Genomic DNA, 9,628 nt, shown 5'->3' with positions numbered 1-9,628 from the left:
CTTGACTATGAAGGGCTTGCAGTAACACTGCAACTGAGAACTTTTAATTAGCTTTGCCATATGTCATTGCATTTATATAATCTATTTTTGACACCAGTGGTATGATATTTTTCCTCATTAATGTAAACAACTTCTACTTCTTTCTAATCTGATTTCATGATAATGCATATGTAAGCACAAGCTTAGGCCTCCACACAGCCACAATCCAGTCAGACATAGGCTGTTTCCTATCACTTGTCAGATGTCTACAGTTGGTCTGAAAATTTAATTCTCCATTCTACGAAGAATTCTGACATACTGGAACTTATTTTCATTTTAAATTAGACAAAAAGCTGTTATACAAAAACTTTCACCAAAACATTTATTGAAAGGATGAATTGTAATGTGCTGGCGTGTGTTTTGCAGATGTTAAAACATTCTAATAAACAGTTACATTTGGAGAGGACCTGCATTTTCTGAGGGAAGATTGTTCTGATTAAGATCATGCAATTAGCTCTATTAAGTGTTTCCATCCTTTTTTGTTCTCAGTATGCCCTCTATACTTGATAACCTTTGTTATTGAAATTGTGCGCAATCGAATTACGTACATTTGGAACTGAACAAACAGGTGAAAGTGTGCAAGAGAGCACACAGTGTGCACCTTGGTACAGCCACTCCAGATTTTACCAAGTCATTCTTCTCGCTTGCTACTCTTGATTCTATTCTTCCTCAGACTGCATCTTCTGATGCTGCAGGAAGCTGTTTATCTGCAGTGAAAGCCTAATTTCAAACAGGCCAGGAATGTCATCTCCACGCTGGAACAGAGAGCACACGCAAGGCTGGACACCAGAACCTCGCTGAGCAGCGGGCAGTCTTCCAGTCTGAAACTCTGCTCTGCTCCACTCACGTCTGCAACAGGCATCACTGCACGATAAAGTAAGCTGTGGTTGAACCGCTTAAAGAGCTTCTAGCCTAAATTTGCAGTCCTGCCTTGAAGCCAAGTCTTGGAGAACAGGATTCATTGCATCCAGAAATAACCAGTGAAATAAAAGACAAATGATTGATATTTTAGCCTTGCTATAGCTTATTAATCATGATGCTCTTACAACTCTCTTCTGACCATTCACAAACGAAGCAAGATATTCATTATGGTGTGTGGAACACACTGGAAAAGGTTACTACTTAAAATGCAGTCACCTGAGTCAGGAATTGCAGCACACATCTGGAATATGTTTTCCTTCTAAATCTCTGAGTCTTGGATTCATTAGATCAGACAAAAATCCACATATTATATTCATGAGAGAGTTCAGGAACAACAAAAAAGCCTTGGCAAGTACAAGATAGGAAAGACAGATGTTGTCCTCACCTCCACCCTTGAGAATCTTATTGCCAGCTTCAGCTAACATCCTCCACCTATTTGCAAAGAGCACTTGGATAGTCCGTGTTAATCCAAACACAGGCCCAGGGCTGCCACTTATCTGATATCTTCACTCAGAAAAATACAAAGGATGTTTGGAAGCAAACGAGAGCGACTGCTGCAGTCCCACTTGAAAAAAAGGAAAAATCAAGCATCCATCAAAATGATGTTATGAAATTGCAGGCTAGATTCATTTCTGGGAAACAATAGTAGACGTTTAAGGACTGATCCTGCAGCTGTCTTTGTGTAAGTCATTCTCCTGGCTTCACTAGGACTAGCAATGTGAACAGAGGCCTCAGGGCTAAGCCCAAAGGTTTAACGTTTCGTGTCTTAATGAACAAATTCTAAATCAGTATAAATTCAAATGTAGATTGTGGTGCTTTATCATAATTTCTAACATATAGACTGTCATTCCTGAAATGTCAGCAAACCCTGGTTTTGCCCAAGCTATTTTTGACACCTCCTTTCATCATAGGTAATATTTGCAGCATGAGGCATTCAACTGTAGGTCTCCAAGTGCTTCATAAAATAAGAAAAAAATTAGCATTCCACTATTGCAGATGGGGAAACTTTGGTAACAATGACTAAAAGTGGATTTTGGATTAGAAAATGTATCTCACTCATGCCAGCCTCTACGCCATATTTGGGACTACGCTGCATCTCATACACTAAAATTACCATACTGAGTAGAGTTGATGAACCACTAACTTCCAGAGATCAGGAAGTGTCCTTGAGCATCTGATTTAAAGAACTGCCATTTCACAATCAATTATTTCATCTGATGTCTTTATCTGACAGTAAAATGCAAATGCATAGTTTAAACCCAAACCAAGAGATAATAAATGGAAATAGGAAAACTCTTTCATACATGTCACATGCCCTGGACACCGTCAAAGCAATGCAGTGGACTTGTTCAAATGCAGTGATGAAAGCCTCCATCCTGCTTCAGCACATGTTCAACGCCCAACTGACTTCAAGAGGGGTATGCTTGGAAGCAGCTCTGACCATGCACAACCACCAAAGAACCGCACCTGAATGAAAACATGCTTCTGAACGAAACTGGACCTCAAAAATCACAAGACTGTATCAAAAAGCATAGGGAATAAAGCAGACAATCTAGCACTGCACAGTGATGAGTCTGGTTCCATTCTTCCTTCTGCATGAGCAGAGTGCTGCTAAATTACTTAAAGGCTGAGGCAACACCAGGTTTTATCAACTGCATCAGCAGCTGAACGAACAGGGTTAGGTGGCTGCAGGGTTGGAGCAGCACAATAATCGGTTGGGCTCAGAATACACATGCATGAATGATTGTGTCAACCGTAATTCACCAGTGCTAAAAACAATACAATTGTATCCTCCAGATTGTAAAATGAATACAGAATTTTAAAGAAACTGTAGCTTTGTATGCTTATTTTAGTACTTCCATGCATATAAAGAGCTGTAACATTGACGTTTGAATGACTATTTTTTCAGTCAATACAATAGACTTTTCTTCCTTTTCATCTTTATAGTATTGTCAATTCTGAACTTTGAAAGCTTAAAGCTTTTTTCCTCCTTGATGTTTGACTGTTAACTTCTAGGGCTTCAAAACGCCTAGAAAACTTGGAAAACTTTTCATTCTTGCCTCAGCCCACGGCTAGCCTGTTGCTTTTACCTTGCTTTTCTAGTATAGGACTTTATCAACCTGAAAGAGCAGTCAACCTTCTACTTTGTTAAAAAATGTAATCATCTGGGATTTTTCCAGCCATCTTTCAAGCAAAGATTTGTTTGGCAAAACAGGTGGCAGGTATGTAAAGTGGCCTGCAGCCTAGTCAGAAGTGAACTGAAGCTGCATGCCACACTTCCTATGAACTTTTGCTAACAGTTCAAAATGATATTGGCAAAGAATCTTGAGATCAAAACAGTTGCCCACAACAAGACACCAATCCCTTTTTAGGCATGCAATCCTATCCTTTCCATGTTTCCTCTTAAAATCCTTGGCATCACAGGTAGCCCCAGCAGTTTGAATGGGATGTCTTCAAGAATCACAGCGTTTTTATTTGAGTTAGTCATCTGTCCAGAACTAAAGGCTTTGCTCGAACGCGGTAACTGCCCTGGTACTCTGATTTCAGAAATTTTATTGAGGAAACTCTTAACATAAACATACCACATGATTTTTTTTTTTTGCCTTATTCAAAAGGTTTGTCCAGTGTTGTCACAAGGGTAACATTTGCAGCTGTTTTTCCTACTGTTTAGCCGAAACGACGAGATTATATACTACATTTACAAATAAGTTTAATATTTGTTAAGTGTGATGGGTTGACCTACCACACATATATTTGTATATATAATTATATATGCCCATTATATATAGACACACATAATTATATATACACACATACATTTTTAGATAATCCCATCCTCAATCTCTGAATAAATTTTAAAGCAAAAATAATTCATGCATTAAAATGCTTTTCTCTAAGGCATACTACATAACAAAGACAAACTCATCAGCAAAATGATGAGAAATGTATAGAAGGGAATGAAGAGACTTTTACAGCCATTGCATTGATGAAAGAATTAAATATTAGGGGTAAAACTGAAAAGAGCATTCAAATTAGTTTCCTTTCCAATGAACCTTTGGTTTTTATGAATGTCTAAGAGCATTAAGGAAATAACACTTGGATGATGGCCATGAACTGAACTTCTAGGTGACCCATCACTTCCCTGTAGTGCCTCTGTCTGTGGTGTGTGGTGTTTGCGCACGTGCGCACATGTGTGTGCGTGTGTGTGCATGTGGGTGTGATGAGTGGGTCATTCACTTTCTGGTTGGAAAGACTGCAGTTACAGGGGATCTCAGCTCCAAATGGAATATTTGCTACCCCAAAGAAATCATGGGAAAACAAAAGGGTGTCCACTGGGCGTGTTACCCAACAAACCTGGCTGATCCTCTCAAACCAGCATTCAGGAACAGGAATCAGCCTAGGGAGAGGGAACCATTCTTGGGCTTCTGCAGAGCTGCTGTCCTGCAGATATTCCTCCTCAGGGACCCTCTGAAGCTGGAGATCCTCTTGCCTGATGCCTCAGGCTGACAAGGTCTCAGATGTTTCCCTATGTTCACCTTCATACATATTTAAAATTCTCACTTTCCTATTTAGAGAACACCTATCAATTCCAACACTTATTAATTTCCTTGCTTGATAACTTTTGAAAACACTGTTTAAGCCATCCGTATTTATGTGGATGTTTTCATTTATTTCCAAGTGTATTTGTCTTGATATTTTTTACTGACTTCTCTGCATTAGATAACTGGAAATAAAATGCAAATTGCTATTGCTTTTTAAAAATTTACTACATTAAGAGTGTTCTCCATTTCTGCACAACATTGTAACAGAAAGTATTTTGTTTACATTATTCTCCCTTCCTTTTCCTCAGTCACCTTTTATTCTGAATCTTCCATGTATACATTGAATATAGACACACATAGTATTATATGCTTCTCATGGTATTCCCCATTTTACAAGCATATGGAATATTGCTGAGATGGGTAATCTTTCTAAATTCAGAATGAACTTTCCAAGTATGCCCACTGTGTATGTAAAATATGACTTCCTGTCACGATAACCTTTACAGTGTATAGCCTAACATACTTTCCTATAATTGTTTATAATGAATATCTTGATTCATACTTCAGCACATGCTATTTTAGTCATTAGCCACAAAACATGACTAATGAAATTAATATGGGTTGAATGTCACAGTATTAAGTCATTTCTGTGTGTGCAAAGATTAACACAGGAGAGTGCTTAGTGAAATAGCAATAAAGTTAAATGCATGCTTATGTTTAAGCATATTTAACCTGCTCTGCTGAACCAGTATAAAGTAAGGATACTGTTGTTATAGCTCAAACATTAACTATGAGATCAGTCAAAGAGACTGGTACGGTTTTTAACATATTGCAGTTAGAGAGGTAGCCAAACCAACGGATCAGACAAAGGTTGGGTGAATGTTCTTTGTTTGTCCCCAAACAAAACAAAACTGAACAACTACAACAAGATACCTTCACATACTCAAAAATTTTGCTTTGTGACAGTCAAAAAAAATTTAATCCAAATTACACCTGTGATTTTGCTTTTAAACAGAGTTCTTATTACTTTATTTAAGCAATATCTTTCTAAACAAAATCACCAATCCAAAATCACAACATATAAACAATTACTTCAGAAAATTTTCAACTTTTTTCATTCTTTTTCCCTTTTCTAGGAGATCTCTCTCACAAATTCAACATTTACCTTTATCGTGCAACTCATGCCTCTGTGTCCATGCTTTCTGCTGAATCTCATATGCAGCAGAAAGAGGTTGTGGACCATTTTTTATTGCACTTGTGAAGAAGAAAAGGAAAATGCATGTGGCGATATCTCTGATGTGGTGAAAAATACTGCAATTTTTTCCCCCTAGCAGTATCTCTTCTGAACTAGTGATTACCAACATTATCACTCTTACTAAACCACGCCCTGCAGCTCTGGTATTGACCGTATTATGCAATGACATCAACATTAGCTCCAGAACGACAAAAAAAGACCACTTGCTGCCATTGATGAAAAGTGAACTGAGAAAGTCAATGCAAATGAAGACAATCTCAAGTCTAGAACCCTGATGCATGCATTTACTACAGCAATAGAAACCATTAAGATGTTTTTCCCTATACCTCACTAGTAAGACCAAGTGTCTAATAAGCACTGCTACATGAAATTAAGCTTAAGATATGCTAAAAGAAAAGATTTTTATTTACTTTTCTCTGGACTGTATTGAAAAGTGACCTCCATAATGTCTTTATATACTGTACGTTATGCCTTCATACATACAGGAGAGGTATGCGCACTGTTTCTCCTTTATTGTTTCCTCAAACAAACCCATTTCCTACAAGCTGTTCCCATATCTTTTGTGCCATGTCCAGCTTCCCAGAAAAACAGCAGGAAAACAAAGTGTGAACTCAAAACAACCCATTTCCACAGAACAATGTGCCATACCAAGGAGAGAGAGAGCTAGAGGGGGGAGGGCTGGGGAGAGAGAGAGAAGCTGTTTTGATGCTGCCGAGGGACTTAAATTAAAAAGGAAGGAGGAACCTTTAAAAGTCACAGAGAGGCAGAGAGGAAGAGTTGTGTAACTGTAAATATGCAACAGGCAAGTTGCCAACTATTTCAAAGGATTTGAGGTTTCAAAATCATCGAGAAAGCTAACTGATTTGCACTCTGGGTTTTTAGCTTCCAGGAACACCTTTGTATGTCTGAGAGCCAGAAACTACCATATCTTTTTATAGACTACTGAAGCCATACTTGGTCATAATTTCAAGTTGAATCAGTAAGGAATGTAAACAGACACCATTTACGTTTCTCTGCAATCTAATAAAATGAAAGCATGGACTAAATAAAGCAAAATGATACATATTGTCCTGTAAGAAGGGAAAACCAGAAGATCATGTTGATTTAGTTCCTGGCTGACCTGAGCAATCCCCAAAGTTCCTGATATTCAGTAAACCAAGAAAACCCATACAGTAAACTCCCTTAGGTATAATGCACACCACTCATTGAGGCACATGTGATAAAAGTCAATGAATGATAAATGTCACCATGCCATTTTTAAAACTCTGTTTCCGTATTTGACTTGTCAAGGATATAAAAGCAGAAAGAATGAATAAAAGTAAGTAAGGAACAAATTATTTCAGCCTTTCTGTCCATGACAATTATGCAAGTAAGAAAGAAACATTTGTAGAATCAACACAACAACTGGAAATGGGTTTTCCCCAAATCAAGAATCTGACCAGTTTGAAATCTTTAGGTAGGGAGACACTGCTTTCGCAATGAAAAAAATGTGGTTAATTTCTTTTTTCTGTTGATAAAAGGTGCAAAAGCACAGACTTCACAGTCACTTGCAACTAAAACCCACAGTTCAAAGCACTACCATTTGTCAGCAAGACCTCGCATTACCATGAAAGGTGTACTCTACAGAGAAGGAGATATGAGGTGATGCTCATTTCACAATGTGCTGACCTCCTACTGCGGACTATTAAACTGCTATAGTACTGTACCAAAAAGGACCTTTCAAATCCCTCAATCGTATTTACTAATCATGAATGTTATGCAGTGCTAGACAGAAGAAAGAAATGGACTCTGCTATCTTGGGCACAGAACTAAGGCAAAGCAATAGATAGACCTTATCACAAAATGTTTGCAGCTAACACAGAGGGGACACACGTTGAGAGAAATAGATTCAAAGCACAAGTTAAGTGCATAGTGTGACCAGTGTGACTGTCACAGTTGCCAGAAATTATTTTTCAATTTGAATAAGCTACACAGAAGATAATAAGAAATTAAAGGCTACTACACATGGCAGGCAAGAAGTGGAGTGGAAATGAAGAGAAAAGACCAAGGAAGGGGGAAGATCTAAAAAGCAAAGATCTATTCAGCACTGTCTGAAGCAAACCCAGCTATAGCCATACAAACAACTCATCCCTGCCTGGGCTCCTTCTGCAGCTGTTTTCTCTGTCTCTGCTTTAGCTGATCTCCCTCTCCGTGTCAACACCATGGTGGCAAGGGGGAAACCGGAGGGATCTCTCCACTTTTAGATGCCCTTTGACTGCCCAGGACCGTCCCTGGACTTCACAGTGGGGAGAACATGCAGGAGCAAATGCAATGTGCCCTCCTGCACCTCCCATCAGCCCCAAACCCTCCCTGCTACAGATACCTGTGCAGGCTGGGTGGGAATATCCCTGCAGGCTCCTGCTGGGGCAAACTCCCTAATGCAGCATGTCCCACCAAAGGGAAGACGGGCTCTCACCCCTCATGTGCAGAATCCTCCTGCCCTACTGCACCACTGGGACTTGGCTTTTGGTAATGTCAGGAGCTGCCAACAGCTGAGGTAAGCCAAAGGCAACAGCAAGTTGATAAGAGCACTTGACATGAGAGCAGGAAGGTGGGCTTTTATGTTTTATTTTCCCTCTGAGAGCTTCATAGACTGAAGATTGGAATTCGACCAAGGAAAGTCTCAGAGCTTTCTTAATGCGTCCTTCAGTTGACCTGGAACACATTCAGTTAATGAGGCTTTTGTAACTGTGGGTGTTCAATACATTTACAATTCAAGCAAATGATTATGATGCACACATAAAGGTAGGTGTCCAGCCTCATGTGTCCATGTTTGAACTAAGCATCTGTTCAAAGCATGAATTTCTTAAGACTATAGTTCTGCACACAACCAAATACAAACTGTTTGCTGAGGATTTCAAACACTAATTTTACCAAAATGATATTATTGTTCAATGTGAACTAATTTTGCTCCATCAGAGTTAACAGAAACACGTAATTGGTTTTACTAGGAGAAGCACGACTCTTCTCAATGTCTTTTAAATATATAAAAGCTTTCTTATAAGATACTTCCAGTAAGACTGAAATCTAAACCAGATCTTTAGAAACCAACTCTTTTGTAAGAATATGGAAAACAGATCTAAGGCTTCAGGATGATTTTTGCTTCCTCATGTCGAGTATTTCATCACTGACCAGGCATGTTTTAAAGCTGTTTATGACCCTCTGAAGCTTCAGACTTCAGTCTCAACTGTGGAGAAAATGTTTGCTAGAAACATTTAAAATTCCTGCCACATTTTCTTGTATACTACTTCTTCTACAAATAGGCTTTGTATGTTGAGTACACTAAATATTACATTTGTTACGTGCACAAATACTTTTTTTAATCAGTTATTTGAAAGTTCAGTTCTTATTTATGCAGTTTTCAGATCCAGAGTTCCTGATTCTGTAGTTCTAGTAAAATCCCTGAGGATACTTTTCTAACTCTTACAATATTTTTAGGTGTCAGTGAAATCATCAACTCTTGCAACGAAAACTACACTACTCATTTTAAAACCTGGTAGCTAAAAATTTTGCATTCCACACTGATCTTTTATATGAGCACTTCTATTGACATGAATAGAACTATTTGCAAATAAGAGCTAACAGCTTGTAATTTATAGATATTTCTCAAAGCACTAGAACAACTTCAGCATTAACTATGCTTTGTGGCAGCCTATGAAATGTTAGCAGCTGAGTAGTATAATGTCCCATTTCATGCCAGATTAAAAGTGCAGAGAGGTTAGCAATGACACCAATTCTGTGAGAAATAGAAAAGCTCTCTGAAAATCACATTGAAAGTGCCTCAGATGGGAACCTGAAAAAAAGCAGCTGTTTCTGAAAATACATTGTGATT

The sequence above is a fragment of the Leptosomus discolor genome, chromosome 1, assembly GCF_034619465.1.
Source record: "Leptosomus discolor isolate bLepDis1 chromosome 1, bLepDis1.hap2, whole genome shotgun sequence".
NCBI lineage: Eukaryota > Metazoa > Chordata > Aves > Leptosomiformes > Leptosomidae > Leptosomus > Leptosomus discolor.
This window is presented reverse-complemented; position numbering follows the sequence as displayed.